Genomic DNA, 22021 nt, shown 5'->3' with positions numbered 1-22021 from the left:
ACCTGGAAAGGGGGATAATTTCACGTCTTCCTTCCCTATTTGGATCTTCTTTAGGTTTTTCTCTTGCATTATTATTCTTGCTAGGAATTTCTGCAATATGTTGAAGCAGAATGGAGAAAGTGGACATCATTGTCTTAATTCTAATTTTAGAAAAATTATTTTAGTTTTTCACAGTTAAGGATAATGTTGGTTTTAGGTCTGTCATAAAGAACCTTTATTATATTGAGGAATGTTGCAGTTATTTCTGGCTTCTTGAGAGCTTTAATCATAAAAAGATTTTTGATCAAATCAAAAGGTTTGTCTGAATTTATTGAGATGATTCCATGATTATTATCCTTACTTCTGTTGATGTGTAATATTATATTTCTCAGTTTACATAAGTTGAACCAGCTTTGAAACCCTGGGATAAATCCTGTTTGATTATAGTATATAACCTTTTTGTTAATATGGCAATGCTTCCCCAGACTCTCTACAAATTCAATATAATACTCATAAAAATTCTGGTACCATTCTCCAATAACATAGAGAAAATAATCCAAAAATTCATATAGAACCACAAAAAATCTTGAATAGCAAAAACAATGTTTAACAGGCATAGTAGTACTGGAGGTATAACAATATCACACTTCAAACTGCTATAGACCTACAGTAATGAAACCAGATTGGTATTGCAGAAAAACAGGCTTGTGGACCAGTTGAAAAGGAGACCCAGAATTAAATCCACAGTTTTATATACACGTAGTATTTGATGTTGGAACAAAAAAAAAGTAGGCTGGAATAAATAGAGCTTTTTACAAACAATGCTGCTACAAAATTGCATATCCACATGAATAAAACTGAAACTAGAACCTTTTATATCAGCTTGCACCAACATCAATTCAAAGTAAATCTATAACTCAGTGGAAGATTTACAGCCACGAAACTTAGAGTAAGGAATAGGAGAGATATTAGGATTCCTCAGAATAGCTAGGAACTTTTTGGTTAAATATCTAAAAAACAAACAAACAAACAAACAATACAACGTGATAAATGGCATTGTATCGAGCTTAAAAGCTTTTGGATGCTGAAGAACATTGAAAATAAGTTATGAAATATAGCCTACAAAATGGAAGAATATTTTCTCAGCAACATATCAGAGAGTGACATAATATTTGAAATATATAGATAGCTTAAAAAATGTAACGCTTCAAAGAACCAACAACCTAATTAAAAAATCGGATAATGGGTTAAAAATAGATATCCCGTAAACAAAAAGTAAAATGAACAATAGACACATGAAGAAATGTTCCATATATCTGGCCATGAAAAAAATGCAAATCAATACAGAATTCAGATTCCACCTCACCCGAGTTAGAATGTCCATAGTCTAGAAAGGAAAAAAAAAAAAAAAAGATGCCAGTAAGAATATGGTAAAAAAAAAATAAAAAATAAAATAAAAGGAAGGTGAAGTCACAATACAGTTTTGGTGGGAACGTAAATTTGTCCAATGACTCTGGAAAACATAGCTATCCCACAAAAAAACTAAACATAGAACTGCCCTATGATACTGCAATTCCACTAGTGGGTATTTATCCAAAAGATCAGAAACCAGGTCATAGTAAAGCCACTGGCACAATCACGTTCATTGCAGAACTATTAACCATAGCCAAGATATGCAATCAGCTCAGGTGCCTTTCAATGGACAAATGAATCAAGATAATGTGGTATATTCTATTCTATATAATGTGATATATATACATATATATATTCATCCACTGGAAATAATGATAGTGTTATATTTGTAAAAAGTGGAAATATATAAAAATTTATATTAAGTAAAGTAAGTCAGGCCTAGAGACAAAGATTGCATATTTTCCTCATATGGGGAAGCTAGAATTAACCCATAAATCTATAAATAAACATGCTGTGTGGTATGCAAGTGTTTTCAAATGTATCAAATTGAGTATGGTAGATTCAAGGCAGAATGAATACAGTATAAAAGACCAACAAAATAAATACCAGGTAATAGATACTTGCAAGAATTGGGTTGAGGTCAACAAGATAGTGGTAAAACGTGTACAGGAGAAGGGGAGAGAATGTAGTCAAGAATTCAATGTGGGCTGGGGATATGGCCTAGTGGCAAGAGTGCTTGCCTTGTATACATGAGGCCCTGGGTTCAATTCCCCAGCACCACATATATAGAAAATGGCCAGAAGTGGCGTTGTGGCTCAAGTGGCAGAGTGCTAGCCTTGAGCAAAAAAAAGAAGCCAGGGACAGTGCTTAGGCCGTGAGTCCAAGCCCCAGGACTGGCCAAAAAAAAAAGAAAATTTCAATGTATTTACTACAAAACTGAGAAAAGTCAGGAAAGGAGTGGCTGGGGCGGTATAGGTGAAAATCTTGAATGGGGTGACATTAATCAGGACGTGTTATATTCATAAAGTACCTTGTTAAGTAGCAGCAGCTTTTTATAACTACTTAAAGAAATAGGTAGGTAAGTAGAGAGAAAGAGAGAGAGAGAGAGAGAGAGAGAGAGAGAGAGAGAGGAGATGGAGGTAGAGAGAAACATGTACTTCCAGACTGAAATATCTACTTAAAATTATTTCTATTCAAGTACAAACACATGTACTTTGACACATATTATTTTATATTCTAACAATCCTGTTATTCATAGATTTATTTTAAGATAGTCCCATTTCTTCATAATGATTATGTTTCATGAGTATATTTCATGCATCGTGCCTGACCTTGTATGTACAATTCTTTTCCTCATATATACGTCCATCATGTTTAGTTTAGAAATCAATCATTCTGAGAGATTGCCAATAATTTAAAAAGCATGATGATAGAGTAGCTTTGAAGGAAGCATAGCAGAACAAGAGTCTATAATGCTTCTCAGCATGGTCTACAATTTAATAAAGTCAATTATGTATTGAATTTTCTCCTTTTTTCTAATTATATAGGAGGTTTACAGAAGGGTTACAGTTCCATAAGTAAGAAAATGAATACAATTCTGGTCAAACATTTAACCTTTTGAGCAACATTCATACTGCTTTCCAGAGAGGCTGAAATAGTTTACATTCCCACCAACAATGTAGTTACATTCCCTTTTTGCCACATCCTCACCAAAATCTGTTAACTGAACCACAAAAATTTTATTTGCTATAAATAAAAATGAATCATATAAAACATTTTAAATTGAGGATTACTTGGCAAACATTAAAAAGTTCATATAAAATACGCAACAAGAAAAATTTTCATGTCTATGTCATATGTGTGATAACTGTATTTGATACATGTATTTATATTCATATTTATGTATACATGTATTTGCGTATATATAGAGAGAGGAAGAATAAAGGAGAGGAAGTAAAGGAAGAGAAAATACAGAAGAGAGAGGGAGGAGTTATGTACTGAACTCTTTTAAACTTAACACTGAATATAATTCTGAAGACAACATTTTAAAAGTACTTAGGTTTAATTTTCACTGTGATCATTATTGGTTTCTTTATGATAATTATAACTAGGAGGAACTTTTTTATACCACCAAGTACTTTAGATACCATAACTGTGTATCAACATCAAAACTTCCCAAATTTAAAACTGCGTTCATTTTTTTCTCAAGTATTGGCACAATGTGAAGCACTTATTTGGAATTACCTTGTTTTGTTTCTTCTGAACATTAGATGGGATGATTTGGAGTAGGGGATTAACAAATAGAGTTATCTGAAAGCTTGATCTATCATATATTTGGTACTTAATGTGAAATGCTAGTTGAGATCTGTACCAGCCAAAATGTGCCTATTTTGTGTGTCATGTGCATTGTTATCACAGGATGAATGACAAAAATGATGACTATCCCATGATTAAGGACAACTGGAAAGAAATCATAGTATTTTAACTGTAGATGTCATTCAATATGACACTTGTCAAAATATTTTTGCTGACACAGGAATAGATTAAAGGTGATTCTCATTCCTGGCTGGAATATGATAAAATTCTGCAAGCGCATGAATTATCCAAAGTCCAATTTGATTGTTGTAAACATTTTTGTCAAATTAAATCTTTCATATTAATTCTCTTTTTGTACTCTAGTCCCCATATACTCACATTAATGTATTTTAAGTAACTCTGAAATAAGACTGACTGAAATGCCACAGAATCAGATTACCCTTCAGATACCATGGTTTCTATTATACAACTTCTAATATCATTGAAAGCACTGGTCCAGAGAACCCACACAGACCACAGTCACATAGAGAGAAAGTGGTTTATAATGTCCCCTGGGGCTAACAGGCTAGCTCTCTTGGGATAGAGAGTAGCAGCCAGTCCTTGACTGTCGGGGTCTCTAGCCTCCCAAGCTCTCCTGACCTGCAGGAAAGATGGGGAAACATGCCCTGACTGGGCGAGCCAAGAAGAGGAAAGGGTCAATGGACCTCCCACACATAGCCCCCCCCCCCACCGGAGAACAACAGACAAGTCCAGGAGCTAGTCATTGCAAAGTCTCATTTATTGAGGTTGATCCCGCTCTCAAATAAGGCATAGGAGCCAATCAGGTCAAAGATCAGCAGGAAGGGGAGGGGTATACATGCAACTATCTAGGCTCTGTGAGGAGCAGCCTGAGCTGTCCGTCAAGGGTGGAGGGCCGAGGGACCAATCCTAAGAGGCAGCCTTATTCTATGTCACAGCACACAGGACTGCCTCCAGGTTCACCACCAGGCTCCATCTTGGCCACACATGGTCCCAAGGCTGGGAGGTGGGGCCAGCTAGAACCACCTTTCTGGCGTAATAGCCAAACGTGACCCCAGAGCTGGGAAACAGGCGGGCCCGGCTGGGACTTCCTCTGAGGCAAGGCATTCGTGCATGCCTCACATCTCCCCCTTTTTGTTTTTATTAGCAGGTGGCCGCCCTACTTGAGTGTGTTCCTGTCTTAGTTTGCCCTCCTCTGGAGATCTAACCATCATTGACTACCACGCTAGCTCTTCAGGCAATCCTACCTGCAGGGCCTGCCAGCCCAGTAGAAGAACTCAGGGGAAGGAATTGACACTCAAGAGGAGGTCCTGTTATTTTTGCCTCACGCTGCACATTCTGGTACCCTGCACTTTCTGGTAGGGCCATGGGCAACCTCATAGGGTTCCCAATTGGCTATAGGCAGCATATTGCTGTCAGACCACCATTAACTGGACAGCTCTGGCTCACTGCTCAAGAAATAGGAGAAGCCTATCAACCACGCATGGCCAAATGTAAACACAGGGCCAAATATAAACATAGGAACAAATGTAAACACAGGATCAAATGTAAACACAGCACCAAATGTAAACACAAGATCATGGTAACCAAGGGGCCCACAAGGGGGAGAAGGTAGGGGAACCACCCATTCAGCCTAGCCCAGAGAAAATTGGAGTTCAGCCCATCTAGGCGCCGCTCAGGATAAAAGCAGGCAGAGTCCCCCTTCTCTGGCTGTGAGCAGGTCCAGGCCCCGGTGATTCTGGAGGACCATGGCAGCCAAGGAGTTGAGTTGAGATTGCAGATCTAGGATGGGGCTAGCAACCCTGAACGAGGGGGTAGAGCTGGGCGACTGGAGGGAAGGGAGGCTGGCTGCCTCCATTGTTGTCCACAATTGCTGATACATGCAGGCAGGTTTCCTCTATTTCTAGCAAGGAGCAGGAAGAAATCCACCATGGTCTTTTTCATTCCTAGAGAGAACAAGTAAGCATACCTCGAGAGAGTGCTCTTGGGTAGTTATTCTGGTGAACAGTATTTTAAGTCTCTAGCAGGTATCCAAGTTGGGCTTGGTTCCCCAATCAGGAAGACACATTGAAAGTCCCTTCCCACACTAATAAGGGGGTCAGGACCTCACCATGATCCAGTGAGGGGGTCCTTCCATCGGACTTCCACCTTTAAATAAGGTGTCTGATTTGACCAATGCCTCTGAAAGGCTGTTAAAGGTTGATCTTTGGAAAAATTTAAAATATTTAATGCAAGCATGGCTCTCCTTAACTTGTCATGGGGGTTGTTTCCCCCTTTTGGTTTTATTAATTGGTCCTTTAGGGTCTTATTATGCCTCTCGATTATGGCTTGACCCCTTGGATTGTACGGTATTCCAGGGGTGTTTAATATTCCATATTTGAAAAAAATCTTTGTAATGGTTTGCTTATAAAGCAAGGCCCATTGTTTGTCTTTACCTGTAGGGGTAGCCCCAGGATGGCAAAACATTGTAGGAAATGGATTTCAGCATGCCGGGCCCTTTCACCTGAATGGGCAGTTGCCCAACAAGCATGTGAGTGGGTGTCTATGGACATAAATATATATTTTAGTTTTCCAAAGGGAGCATAGTGGGTCACATCAGTTTGCCAGATAACATTAGGCTTAAGGCCTCAGGGGTTAACTCCAGGAGATTGCAGAGGTGGGACCTGCAGAAATGGCATACATGATTTGCGTGTCCTTATGATCTTTTTTACGTCCTTTATAGGAACCAGGGGGAATCTTTGATGTAACCCTCTCCAATTTAAATGCGTAAGCTCGTGAAGTCCTTGAGTCATTTGAAAATTTTGAGGCTGTACAATGGCTATAATAGTCCCATTAGTAGCCAGGTGATCAGCCATTTGGTTTCCTTGTGCCAAAATTCCAGGCAACTCCTGGTGTCCTCTGAGATGCTGTGAAAAGATGGGCTCAGCCTGTTCCTTTAGTAAAGACCAGACTTGGATCATTAAGGGAGTATTGGATTTTTATCTAGTTTAATGTATGAGGATACTAGGGTTGGTAACAAATTAACTACATACAAACTATCATAAAACAGGTTCATCAACTGCTGGACATCGGTTAGTACCAGGGCAACTGCGTACAGCTCGTTAAACTGTGCAGACCCTGTAACTGGTCAAAGTAGTGGGTGCCTTCTTCTCTATTGGCAGTGGAGGAGGTGGAGTATATCACCATGGCAGATCTCGCTTTTCCTCCATCAGTAAAAACATTCACAGCTTTAATAAGGGGTTTGGTAGAGAAAAGTATGGGGGGAGTACACTGTACCCTCGAAAATGAAGTTACCCATCTTGAAGTGCCATAATGATAGTCCAACCTCCCCATGAAACCCTCTAAGGCACTAGACAGCCGGTTATGGTTTCCTTTAACCCACTCAAAATCTGATAGCTGGTAGGGAATAGCTAGCATATCAGGGTCCTGCCCATAATGTCTCAGGGAAATATCCCTGCCCTTAATTACCAGGTCAGCTAGATGGTCTAGCTGGGAGTAAACCCAGGGAGCCCCTCCCACCTATGCATGCACCCATTGGAGAGGCTCGCCCGCCTGAGTAATGGCGTCTGAAGAAAGCTCTGAGCTGGGAAGGATCCAAAGACAAAGGGAGCATTCAGGCCTATAATGAGCCAATTGTGCCATATTTAGGGCCGTCTGAATTTTTTGAAATATTACTTGATGTGATGGAGTTATTGCAATAAAATCAGTGGGGGCTTTACCCTTTAAAGAGTCAAAAAGCGGAAGCAGATCTTCTGTAGGCAGGTGAAGCCAAAGCCTTAACCAGTTAATCTCACTTAACAGTTTTTGTAGCTCCACCAAAGTATAGGTGCCATCAAATCAAATTATATCATTTAACCTTACCGGCAGGTGGAAGAGAGAACAAATGAATAACAATCAAGAGGGCAAAGGGTCAGGACAATGTTCAGTTTCTTCCATCCTGAATCAGCAGGCCTCGTTAGTCATGTGTGATAGAGGCATGCAGGAGAGATGGGTTGGATCTGGGCAAAGCTGTAGTAGCATCTCTGAGTCCCCTGGATAGATTGTCATACCTCCTGCTAGGTTGCCTGAAAATTTCTACACAGACTAGCTAAAGACATTTGAAATCTCCCAGTATTCCTTGGTTGCTTACTCTGAGTATCTGGCTTCTGTAGGCTGGTGTCCGACTGATTTAAGCAGGGAGACAACTTCAAAATCATTTTAGAAGGCTTGGGCCTTTAACCATCTTCCTACTCACAAAATCCACACAGACCAAAGGCCAATCAAGTCTGCTCTCTGCAGCAGTCATGACAGTTTCTGAGGCATGGAGGAGGGAGATACCAATGCTACCCCAATGCAATGCTGAGGCCACCAAACAACTCAGATGTTTTAACTTTGGAGTAAGTCTCGGTTGCAACTCTACCATGATAGGCCTGATATAATCCCAACTCTAATCTTGGGGTAGGCAGAGCCAGGGCAGTAGTACTCTGGGCCTGTCAAAATCTTTACAGGACTCCTAGATTCTCTGAGCAGTTTCCCATGCAAGAGAGAGAGAGAATAAGGACTCATTAGTAGTAAAACCAGGCAGTTTGGGAGCAGACTGTGGAGGTAGCTTCCTGTAGTCATGAACTGCTGCAGTCCACGCAGCTAGCACACATGTTGCCCTGCATCCTATAAAGCAAAATATTAATCCTAGGTCAGGAAAATCTAGGTTAGCAGCAACATTTGCACACTTGTGCCACAATGATTCTGGTCTCTTAATCTTAAGGAGTTTATGAGAGCACAGGAGAGAAAAATGGAGAAGCAAAATCAGGATCAGATGTACACTTGACTTTTAGCATAGATGGACATAAAGAATAACACACTGGTTTTACATCATTGTACTTATACCACATGCTACATATTAGAACTTTTTGAAATTTTTCTTAGACATATTTGCTTGCACCCAAACATGATCAGTTTGGGTTTAAAACCTGTTTTTTTTTTGTTTTGTTTTTTTTTGGCTTGGAGTCTGGTGATAAGAGTCAGGATTGCCTCCAGGCTGTTCACTGTGACCCCACCCACAGGCTGCAAAGATGGGTTTAACATAAGAGTTAAAAGCAAGTTAAAATAGTAGTCAAAAGCAAGTAATTTTGAAACCATGATGCCAGTTTTTACATGTTTTACCAACAGACAGTCAGACAGACATACTTACAGACAGTTGTACACAAGCTTTGAGGTGCGTTAAGAAAAAAATTTTTTTGAATTGGCCATGTAAGTTTTCTGGAATTCCAGTGGGAAAATGATATTATTTTGCCCATATTTTAGAACCAGTTGGTCAGTTAGAAAACAAAAACTTTTCCTAGGAAACAAAATTTTTTCACAGATTATCCAGTGAGGAAATGAAGCAGCCACATTTTGAGAAACCAGTTCAGCTCCAATGGGGGGCTGAAGTGGGATGCTATGACCAGAGGAGGTCCAGGATATGGAAGACAAGACATGAAAAGAACACAGACACAATGGCGGCGGAGCTTGTCAGAGCCTCAGCAGGCTCAGAGCAAGACACCTTCTCTTTCCAGCATTTGAATTGCACATTGCAAGGCACATTTGAATTGCAAGATACACTGAATTGTAAGGCTACAGTTGCAGACTTTAGGGTGGGGGCAGGGTTACGGGGAGCTGGAGTCTCCACGTCCCTGCCCAGCCTCCAGGAATTCGGCAAGCCCATTACCTGGAGCATTGGTGGGAGGCGTTTACTAAAACCCATTCTACTGTCCACCATGAGGTCAATGCTAGAGAAAACTTAGGATTTAACCAACAACAAGCAGAATTCAACCGAATCTCCAAACTTAGCAAACATCAATAACAAGAATAGAAAACCTTTCTTTGTGTCTTTCAAAGCAGATGTTAAGCAAATAAGCCCTTCTCCTCCTGGGAAGTGAGGGGGCTCTCTCCCCTCCATCCAAGACATTCCTCAGCAAATGCTACCCAGGCCAAGTAGCTCTTTAAGGTCACCTAAGAAGCGGGAGGAGTGAGTCTTAAAAGGGCCTTTGCTGTCCCCAGGTGTCCCTTTGGAGGACCTGGGGAGAAACAGGCCTTGAGGGGGGATAGGGTCAGGTAGAACCCAAGGGGCGGATCTTCTCCCAAGTTAATTTCTGTCTTCCTCACCACTTGTTCTATGAGGTTGCAAGTAGCCCAGTGGAAAAGATTGGCAGCTGCCACCCAGGGTGCGGTGTGTGTCAAAGTCTCCCAGACTTTTTCAGCTTGGGGGTTTGAGATCTCTAAACCTACGCTTTTAACCATGAATCTCAGTGCTTTAAGCACTGGATCCTCATGCTGAGTTTGAGAATGCCCCATCTTTTCAGGGATACCTTTACCTCAGAACCCGCTTGGCTTGGCCCGCCAATAGTTTCACGTCTTCCTCGTTGCTGCATATTGGGCGCCATTGTTGGGGTCTCTAGCCTCCCATACTCTCCTGACCTGAGAGAGAGATGGGGAAACATGCCCCGACCGGGCAAGCCAAGAAGAGGAAAGGTTCGATGGACCACCCGTACCCAGCTCTCCCTCACCGGAGGATAACAGACAAGTAAGGGAGCTAGTCAGTGCAAAGTCTCATTTATTGAGGTTGATACCGCTCTTAAGTAAGGCACAGGAGCCAATCAGGTCTAAGATAGGCAGGAAGGGGAGGGGTGTACATGCACCTATCTAGGGACTGTGAGGAGCAGCCTGAGCTGTGCATCAAGGGTGGAAGGGTTGAGAGACCAATTCTAAGAGGAGGCCTAATTTTACATCACTCCCCACAGGACCGCCTCTGGGTTCAACACCAGGTGCCATCTTGGCCACACGTGGTCCCAAGGCTGGGAGGCGGAGCCAGCTAGAACCGCCTTTCTGGCGTAATAGCCACATGTGACGCCAGAGCTGGAAAACAAGCAGGGCCAGCTGGGACTTCCTCTGAGGCAAGGCATCTGGGCATGCCCCACACTTGAGAAGGAGGTTTAATTATAGTGCTGAGGAAGCTGAAGGTCGGACACGGAGGCTGAGGGCTGGAATGTGTGCTGAAATCGGGAAGTATGAGGCAGCTGGACAGACCTGAGCAGACAGCATTCTACTGATGCAGCTGGATGCTAGAGATATTTGTAGTTAGGAGAATGGGATGAGGGCTAACAATTATGGCCTGGCCTGGCCTGGTGACTTGATTTTGGGGAAAGGGCAGAGGACCTCAGAAGGAGGCAGTCAAACCAAAATGGAGAAAAACATGCTAACAATAATATTTTCAGGAAACAGGAAAGAAATTTATACATTTTGTAACACTGATATCCATAAATAAAAATATTACTTAAAGCAAATGCATACATGAACTGCCAAAGAATATACTTTTACATAAATGTATATAATCAATTATATCGCCCTAATTTTATAGGTTAGAATATAGATGCCCAATAATGGCATAACAGTTTTAAGTACCAAATATTCTGGATCATTGCTGAAACTTAGTCAGCAGTTTTCTACTACACAAACTGGTTGACTCACAAACATATTAGCTTTCAGGCTATAATATCATGTATGATGTACAAAATATTTATAGAACACCAGTACAATATTACCTCATTTTTAACCTTAAAAAGACATGTAATTTCGTCAGTAAGGTTGCTGTCTTGGAACAATTAAGAAAGGTTGCATACTCTTTCAAGTTTATTAGAGTCCTTTGGATTTTCATTGAATTCAGATTTTTGTCAAATTAATGATTTCTCCATTGGTCCTCAATTTGTTTCTCAGACAGTAATTCAAAGCTAATCAGCTTTCAACCAATATGATAAAGATACCCAGAACCTTCCAGCATATGAACACAAAGTGCTAAATTCCAGATTTCTTCTTTTTGGACAACATTAAAAATTAGGTTTATTAAAGAGAGAAGACGATAGAAAACATTAATTCATAAGTAGAGATAGAAAGAAATGCCTGGAATGTGTAATTACTAAAATATGGGGTGTTAGTAATAAAATAATCCACATATGAACATTAACGTACTATAAAGATAGATAAATATCATAGAACAGTGAGTTTAATTAAACTAAAATCATTCCAGTGTGTTCTTCTGTGGTTTAATGAGGTAATCTGAAGATGCTGTACATATTTAAATATACAATATGATAAAATTCCCTGTTCTAATATTTGCTAGAAGGAATTTCATTTTAAAGATTTTTTGTGATTTACTTTTGACCAAATATGACACCATTAGCTTTTAAAGAATTAATAAGAACAATATTCTTAACCCTTTTCCATAATATTAAGTACAAACTAGAAAGGAAATACAAACTACTAATAGTGTATTCAATAAAATTATAACAGTATACTTCCTCTTGAAATGAAAGAATATATAGAATGAAGAGTATCCTACCCAGTAATAATAGGAATATAATAAGAACAATGCATCTTGAAAGACATCTAGGTACAAATAAAGTTGCTCCTTGATTTGTGACAAAATTATGTCCTGGTCAATCCATTGTAAATGCACAATTTCTAAAGTAAAAATTCATTCAATACATTTACCCTTCCAAACTACCTATTTTAATAATATGATTCATGGTAGCTTATTGTTGGATTGCCTTCATGTTTACGTGAATAAATAGGATCATCATGAGAGAATATTGCACTGCATGTCATCAGATGAAGCTTCCAAAAGACAACCAGGGTATTTTCAGTATTGTCTTATCATCAATAGTAACTCCCTTAAATTTCGGTCATGCTTTCAATCTTTGTATATAAACTGCATATGCATTTAAGTTTCTGATTTTTAAAATACCATTAACTCTACTATTCTATTTCCCACTGTACACCGAGCTTTCTATCAGTGAATCTGATTCTTGATTTACAAGCAAACTCATGCCCAAATAGTATGCTAAACTGAAGTACCACTGCTATATTTGGTTAAAAAAAAAATTTAGTCAAATTTTTACCAGATGTCCAGCACTACAGGTGAGGGTGATCACCCTTTTGTATGAGATAGTATATTATAGATTTCCAGAGCAAAAATGTATGTTACATAAATAAAATTTGTGTCTTGGAAATTGCAGAAATAAAAATAACCTGTTTATAACTATTTTGGGGAAGTTGAAGTAGAAATGATTTGAAAAAGACACAGCCAAAACCTACTAGAGTCATAAAGTCTAAATGTTATTTGAGCTCTTTAATTACTCTATATGAATTTTGATATTTCTTTCTCTACTCCATTAGAGAAGGTTGGGATTTTGATTGGTATTACATTAAATGTGTAAATTGCTTTGGGAAGTGTTGACATTTTCATGATGCTAATTCATCCAATCCCAGAAAATAGGAGGCGTTTATATTTCCTTAAATCGCCTTCAATTTTGTTATTCAGATTTTTTTAAGTTTTCAAAATAAAGATCCTTTACATATTTTGTGAACTCCTAGGCAATTGTTTTTTCAGTTTCAAGGGTTTTTTTTCTTTTCCTTTTCTTTTCTTTTTATTGTGTTTTATTTGTTTCCAGTATTGATGTTCCTCAAAAACCCAAGATAGAGCAACCGTATGAACCACAAATTTACTGGTAAGCATTTATCCAGTAGAGCATAAACAAGACCACAGAAAAGCTACCAAGCTACCAGCACAACCCTGCTCATTGCAGAATTATTTACCATAGCCCAGATACAGTATCTGTCTAGAGTCCCAGAAATGGATGAGTAGATCAAGTAAAAATGATAAATATATGATTGAATTCTTTTCATCCAACAGAAATAATGACAAAAATAAGTCTAAATGAAGGACTAGAGGCATGTTTCAAATGGTGGAGAGCCAGTTGAACTAGCAAAACAGTTTGTGAACCTTGATTCAATTGTAGCACTGCCAAAATAAATAAAAAATATATAACTAAACAATAGAGTCTCGATAAATAACTTAACCAGCTGGGGATATGGCCTAATGGCAAGAGCGCTTGCCTCTTATACATGAAGCCCTCGGTTCGATTCCCCAGCACCACATATACAGAAAATGGCCAGAAGTGGCGCTGCAGCTCAAGTGGCAGAGTGCTAGCCTTGAGCAAAAAGAAGCCAGGGACAGTATTCAGGCCCTGAGTCCAAGCCCCAGGACTGGCCAAAAAAAAAAAAAAATTAATTTGTTTTTGCTTGACATAAAATTCCATTCTGAGTATTCTTGTTCATCTTGCTTTTCTTAGAAGCAATTCAGTTACTAAGGCTTCTCCCATATTGTAGCTAATGCACACAACTCAACAGATAGCTAACAAAAATCTTTAAATATTACTTACCTCATCTTATAAATTTGAAGATTTCTGGAAAAAGCCTATAACTAGCACATATCAGTTTTCAAAATGTATTGTCCCGCAATCAATAATATGATAATGTATAGTTTCAAGAGTGATTGGAAAATGCAGACACAGTTTGTAACTCAAAATAGAGCAAACTGAACCTTTTGCAATCTAGAATCTAAAATCAGTTAATGAAAAGGATTAAAAAAAATTAGAGAAAAGATGTGGGGTAGGTTTTCCCATGGCTTCTTAGGCATGTATCATGGGTCAATATGAATCCTCCTCTTACATCTACATGAAACACTAAAGGCTATCACAACTTGACCTTCTGAGAAAATATTTTATAAGGGAAGAAAATTTATGGAATTGAAAATGGTACTACATTTTATATTCATTGAAGTAAAGATATAAATGTGAAGTTTATAAAGCTTTCTTATTCAAACTGTCTTTTACTTTCTCCGGATTAATATTGTGCACAAAAACACATGTACACACAGACCTACATACATTTTTTATCGTTAAGCCACTCTTTTCGCATTTTCTTGCCCTGGAAACTTAGGTCTGTGAATGAATTTCTACCCTGACAACTCATAAATTAGAAATAGGTGTGAAGGTTAGACTATGCTATTTTGGGACATCTAAAACTCACATCATGAATCACATTTTGACATGCTCTAATGACAGATCAATAATGTTTTCACAGAAAAACTCTATAGTGTTTTATAAATGATTAAAGGGTTAGTTTAAAGTACTAAACACAAAGTCTTACTCATATTTCTACCAGAAGGAATTTTTTTTGTAAATCTTTTCTTTTCTTAACATTTCATTTCATTGTGAAGATGATGTGCAGAGGTGCTACAGTTGCATAAGTATGGTAATGAGTATATTGCTTGTCAAACAATGTTGATACTCTATCCCTCTTTTTCTCCTACTTTCATAAGTCTCTGATTCCCATCCCCCACAAGTTGTAAAGTTCATGTCAAGAGTATTGTACTGTAAGTGTTGCTGATCCATTGGATCACCCTTTGTCCTTTGTCAAAGCATTTTGTTATTCTCTTTCCCTTCCCCAAATCACAGGAACAAGACACAGGGTACCAAAACCAGAGAGTGACAGAAGGGGATAAAGCAAAGAAAAAAAAGAAATGACAAATGGGACTACATCAAACTGCAGAATTTCTGCAGAGCAAAGGACATATCTCACAAGACAAACAGAAAGCACACAGACTGGGAAAAGATCTTTACCGGCCATACAACGGACAAAGGCCTCATATCTAAAATATATGCAGAACTAAAAAAATTACATTCCTCCAAAGCAAAACCACAAAGAACCAATATCCCCCTCAACAAGTGGGCTAACGACTTAAAAAGAGACTTCTCTGATGAGGAAATGAGAATGGCCAAGAGATATATGAAAAAGTGCTCTACATCAGTGGCCGTAAAAGAAATGCAAATCAAAACAACACTGAGATTCCATCTCACCCCAGCAAGAATGTCCCATATGAAAAAAACTAACAATAACAAATGTTGGAGGGGATGTGGCCAAAAGGGAGCCCTACTTCATTGTTGGTGAGAATGTAAACTGGTTCAGCCACTCTGGCCAGCGGTATAGAGATTCCTCAGAAGGCTAAACATAGAGCACCCTATGACCCAGCAGCCCCACTTTTGGGCATCTACCCAAAAGACCACAAACAAGAACACACTAAAGCCACCAGCACAACAATGTTCATGGCAGCACAATTTGTCATAGCTAGAATCTGGAACCAACCCAGATGCCCCTCAGTAGATGAATGGATCAGGAAAATGTGGTACATATAAACAATGGAATTTTATGCTCTTATCATAAAGAATGACATTGCCCCATTTGTAAGAAAATGGAAGGACTTGGAAAAAATTATACTAAGTGAAGTGAGCCACACCCAAAGAAACATGGACTCTATGGTCTCCCTCATAGGGAATAATTAGCAGAGGTTTAGGCAAGTCACAGCAGAGGATCACAAGAGCCCAATAGCTATACCCTTATGAACTCATAAGATGATGCTAAGTGAAATGAACTCCATGTTATGGAAACGACTGCTATATCACTGTTGTAATTACTTTCAACATGCAATGTGAAACCATAGCTTCTATTATTGATGATTCTCTTGTATCCTCTTCGTGTGGTTGTACTTGCACTCTCTCTGTATCTTATCTGAGTACATTGGAAACTGTGTATACTGGTATAAGAACTAGGAAACTGAAAGGGAATACCAAAATCGAGAGACACAGGGTAAAAAGAGAAATGACTACAAAAGCAATACTTGCAAAACTGTTCAGTGTAAATCAACTGAACAACTCATAGGGAGAAAGGGAAAGGGGGAGGGAGGAGGGGGGAATGAGAGAGGAGGTAACAAATAGTACAAGAAATGATCCAATGCCTTACGTATGAAAGTGTAACCTCTCGGTACCTCAGTTTGACAATAAAAATTAAACAACAAAAAAACAATAATCAGATGTCATAACATTTTTGTATGTTGTTCTGTTGAGGAAATGATGTACCTATTCATTAAAAATGTTTATATATATATATGTGCATGTGCGTGTGTGTGTGTGTGTGTGTGTGTGTGTGTGTGTCAAATTCTACTACAATAATAAATTCAAGGTCCTCCCTGTAGAAACAAGATAATTGGAAAGTAATAGCTTTTTTTTTAATCAAAAAGCCTTTCAATCTGAATAGCTTTTGATATTTCATTTTGTGCAAGAAACAAACCAAGTTGTTTAGGAAAAGTACACAAAGGTCATGAGAAATTTCCATTTACTGACTATATTATATTTTCTTTGTATCTGTACAACATTTCACAAAACACTATCAAATCATAATACTGTGGCATTGAGCAATTTTTTCCAGTGTATGTCCTGACATATTTGCCTGCATAAAAGATACCGCTTTATGCTTGCCAAAAAGTTATGATTGATACAGAATAACAGAGAATACAGAAAGAAAGCTTATAAAATCAATATATTACTGAATAGCTGCTCGCTTATGCGTGTAAATGACAGTTACTCAGGAGACTGAGGTCTTAGGTTTGTGGTTCAAAGCCAGTCGAGGCAGGAAAATGTGTGAAGCTCTTATCTCCTATTAACCAATAGAAATCCAGAAGGGAAACTGTGGCTCAAAGTAGTAGAGTTCTATCCTTGAATAAAAAAGCTCAGGGAATATCCTCTGGCCCCATGACAAACAAAAAGAAAAGAACAAGATATATTTATATTCCATAATTTTTACATTCTCTCTTTCTACTAGTCTTAAAGTTTATTTTTTAAATAAAAATCCTGCAAGATATACAACTTACCTATTCGTAGTTTTTGATAGATATGTTAAGTTTCTGTAATTATATTGGCTGTAAGATAAGATAGGTCTTTAAGACATGGTCACAATCATTGTATTCCTATTTCAATTTTAATGTCCTGTTTATATTTCAAAACTGATGAGTAAATGTAAATTTACTTTTTTTATATATGTAATTTATTTTTAGTATAATGATAAATAAAAATATATGGCAAAAATATGAGCACATATCAATTTATAAACAGTAATAGGAATAGTTGATTAGTACCTATGCATGGGAACATATGCCCATAATAACAGAATGGAGAATTCTTTTTCAGCAGCAGGCATATATAGCATGATTGTAAACTAATAATCCCCCTGGAATGTAGCATGACACTGTCACAGAAAAACAAACATGACTTAATTTAAACATAATGGATGGACTCCAATGGTTCACATGCCTATAACCAAGAGGCTGAAAACAGAAGTTCACAGTTTGAAACCATCCTAGGAATACAAGTCCATGGCACTCTTAAAATGCAATGAACTACCAAAGAATCAAGCCAGAAATGGAACTATGACTCAAGTGGTAGAGTGTTAGTTGAAAAGTAAAGCTCAGAGACAGTGCCCAGGCCCTGAGGTCAAGCCCCAAGACACACACACACACACACACACACACACATGCGCGCACACAATGAATCTAAAAATAGTGATTGTGTCTCCTCTACATTTAAAATGTGCTTTTAAATTCTATAATGTTAAGTAATGTTTAAAATAACATTTTAAGTGCCTATTTTCATAAGATCTGAAATATATATATATTCCACATTAACCTGGTTTTATTAATTTCAGCATATTTATATTTTGTATTTCTGGATCACAATGAATTAGAAAGTTATACAAGGAAATATTTATTTTGGGCATTAGTAATAGGTGGCATTCTCAGTACACTATTGTAATTAAATTAGTAACAGATTGGACTCTAATTACACAGTGAATCTCAATGTGAACAGTGTTTCTGTATAGATTTTTAAGTCTCAATTTTTTCTTGCTTTCAGAAACTGTTAAAAAGTTGATATAAATATTTCATAGTTTCACTTTTGGCTTTAAAGCAAATTAAGATTCAAATCACTGATTCATTCTTTAAGGAGAAAACTGTATGTTTTATAAAATTGTATTTTTCTGTTCACTAAGATAATTCAAAGAAAATAAAATTTATTGACTCCATTTTTACATATGTAGGAATTGTTTTATGAAGGATCCTTTGTAGTTTCCATCTAGTCAAAACATATCCTTAGTGTCGAGAGGATGCAAATCTGTAACAAAGATTAAAAAAGAATGACTAAACTATTAAAAACTTAAGAGAATAATTATATCTTAGGTGATCATATTTAAGAAAAAAACAAGGGAAAATAACTAATATCATCAATGGAAAAAAGTGGTAATATTCTTTTAAAATTCAAAAGAGTATAAACCCATATTTAGAAGCTACTATTCAAACTGCATTTAATCATTGGTACCTAGAAATGAAGGAAGAATGTTGTTATTTTGCATAGAAGTAAATAAAAATGATTCATTAGATTCTCAAATAATCATCTATTTTTGTCAGCCTTGGGGCTTGAACTCTGGGACTGGGAAGTGTCCCTGAGCTCTTCAACTGAAGGTTAGAGCTCTATGGAGATAAGAGTATTATGGATTTTCCTGCCCCTGCCAGCTTTGAACCATGATCCTCAGATCTCTGCCTCTCCAGTAGCTAGGATTACAGGCATGAGCCACCAGCACCAGGCTTCATATAATCATCTTGTATTGAATAACCTAAGTAGACTCTAAGTAAATAAATGATTCTCTGTGAAGAAATTATAATGGAGAAGATGAGAATTCTTTTTTTTCTATGTCTTTTAAAAATATTTTCTTTAGTAGTTGTACAAAGGAGTTGTAATTTCACAAGGCATTTTTATGAGTACAATATATGTTTATCCTTAGTTACTTTTTAACGATTAATTTTCCCTCTTTGGAGGGTATTTTTGATGTTTGTGCTAAAATTAATAACTGGTTGATTTTTTAGACTAATGGATCTGGGATGATCCTATACAAATGAATGAAATTGAGCAAAGTATCCTCACATATCAGCAGGTTCATACTAATGAGTGTAGTTAAGAACTCATCAGTCACCCTTTGTTGAAGATATTAATCAGAATTGAGCACGATAGGTCATGGCTATAATCTCTATCATCCCAGCTACGTGAAGTATGGAAGTAAAATAAAACTGGAAGACCAGTCTTATCAGACAATTTCTTAATATCTAGAATATACAGAGTGTTTAAAAGCTAAACCTTCAAAGAACCATCAAACCAATTAATAAATGGGCTAATTATCTCAAGAAAGAAGTCTCAAAGAAAGAAGTAAAAATGGCCAATAGACACAGGAGGAAATGCTCAACATCTCTTGCCATAAAGGCAATACAGAGTCAAAATCACCCTGACATTCCACATTACCAGTTCAAATGGTTCATTAACAAGAAAACAAAGAATGGGAGATGCTGGCAAGCATGTGATCAAAAGGATACCCAATATACAGTTGGTAGAAATGTAAACTTTCTCAACCTTCCTGGAAAGCAGTATGGAGTTTCCTCAGAAAACAAAAACCTACACGTACTCCAAGCTATGATCCAGCAATTTCATGCATTTATTAAAACATTAGAAACCAGTAAACAGTAAGCTATCAGCCAAACCATGTTAAATGCAGCAGTATTAACCATAGCCAAGGTATGGAATCAGCTGAGATGCCCTTCATTGGAAGAATGGATCAAGAATATGTGATAAATATACACTATGGAATCATACTGAGTCATTAGAAAGAAATGGAAAGACTTGGAAAAAATTATGTATATTTGGCTTATAATCTCATAAGTAAATATGTTGGGTGATATGCAAGTGTATACAAATATATTAACTAAAATATTGTAGATTCAAGGGATATCTCAAATAGTGTAATTCCTTACAAAACCCAAATCAAAGTTAAGCAAACTAAAACACCAGGAAAAGAGTTTTTGAAAGGGTTGAGGTGGAGTCAAGGGAAAATGGATAGACATCTGAATGGGAGAACAAGGAAAAATATAAAAAAGAACCCAATGTATATCCTCCAAAATTAAGAAGAATAAGAACATGGGAGAAGAAATGGGTGAGAATGTTAGACTTTGATCAAGATATACTGTATTCAGGAACTGCTTTGTTAAAATGTCAGTTTTTATCTTTGAGTTCATTTTGCGTAGCAACATCTATGTGATCATATGTACATAGCTATTGAGCTATTGTGATAATCTTCTAGTACTATACTAGACATATACTAATTATTAACAATGAGGGAATTCATAGAGTCTATGTTTCTTTGAGACTCAGCATTTTTATCAATGTTATTCTTATTTTTAACGTACTATATAAAATTATTATTTAGTGCTTGTGTCAGTGTATTTGATTTTGGTACCCTAGGTATTGTATAATGTGTTTTTGTTTTTTTAATTAGGGAAGGAAAGGCGAGCATCAATATGGTGAGACAAAAGGTAAAAGGAGAACCTGTTGGGAGCCAAGTGGCAGCTAAGTTCTTCCTGACCTCTGGCTGTGTTTTCAAGGACATGCAAGGATATGGCTTAATGGAAAATCGGAAATGTTTTACTATATCTGCCAGAGTCCATTCTTATGTTAACCAAACTATCATCGGGTATTGCTAACTCCAAGCCTTTTTCTATTCTGGAATTTTAAGCCTGTGCTATTTCCTGGTTTTCAAACTGCATATAAGCTGGAAGTTAAGAATAAACATGGCTGCAGTCTTGAGTTACAATCTTGAGCTGCAGACCTCCCGGACTCCATCTTTGTCTCTTGTCTTTTTTCTCTTGTTTTGTATTTTCCCTTTTCTTTAATCCTCACCCCCCTCATTCAGGATTCCCTTTGGTTGCCGGCTGGCTCCGGCAGAGTGGTGCCCTAACAGGGACCTAACACCTGGGATGAAGGCAGAGGACCCCGCTCAGGTAAGGACGTCCGATCACTTGGGAAGGAGAGCGGGAGAGAGAGTATTGTCGGGAGTAAGAAATTATGGGACAAAGAAATGGCCGCATGCTATACGTGCAGGCCCCCAAAAGGGATGCTTCATGCCCAGGAAGTGAAAGTTGGCCAAAGTCAGTTACAACATTTCTTTCACTTTGAAGCATGCCCCTGGTTCCTGGAGGAAGGAACCATTAACTTAGAATTTTGGCAGAAAATTGGAAAAAAGATTCAGGAACATTATGATGCAAATGGCCCTGAGAAAACCCCAGTGGATGCTTTTACTCTTTGGAATCTAGTCCGAGATTGTTTGGATCCTAGACATGAACAGATTAGATTCAATCAGTTGATCAGAGAAACTGAACAGGGACCTGATGAGCATCGCCCAGCCCTGGGAGCTTATGCAGCTGCCCGGGAAGAGCTGAGGAAATTAATAAAATCTGAACCCACTGGGCTAGATAGTAAGGAAGACTCAGATGGCTCAGACACTGAGGAAAAATATACAATGAGCCTACTAAAGATAGACTGACCCATGTTGAGAGTATGTTGAAATCAGTTATAGCCCTATTGTCGCAGCTTCATCCAGAACAACAAACTCCTTTAAAGGTAGATACTGGTGAGCCCCAACCAACAGTTCTGGCAGACTTACAGCTCTCCTAGGTGCAGGGTAACTTGTCCTGACCGAGCGCTCTACTTCCATCCAGCACAGCAATGACAGA

Source organism: Perognathus longimembris, chromosome 28 (assembly GCF_023159225.1).
Source record: "Perognathus longimembris pacificus isolate PPM17 chromosome 28, ASM2315922v1, whole genome shotgun sequence".
NCBI lineage: Eukaryota > Metazoa > Chordata > Mammalia > Rodentia > Heteromyidae > Perognathus > Perognathus longimembris.
Note: the sequence above shows the minus strand (reverse complement) of the source record.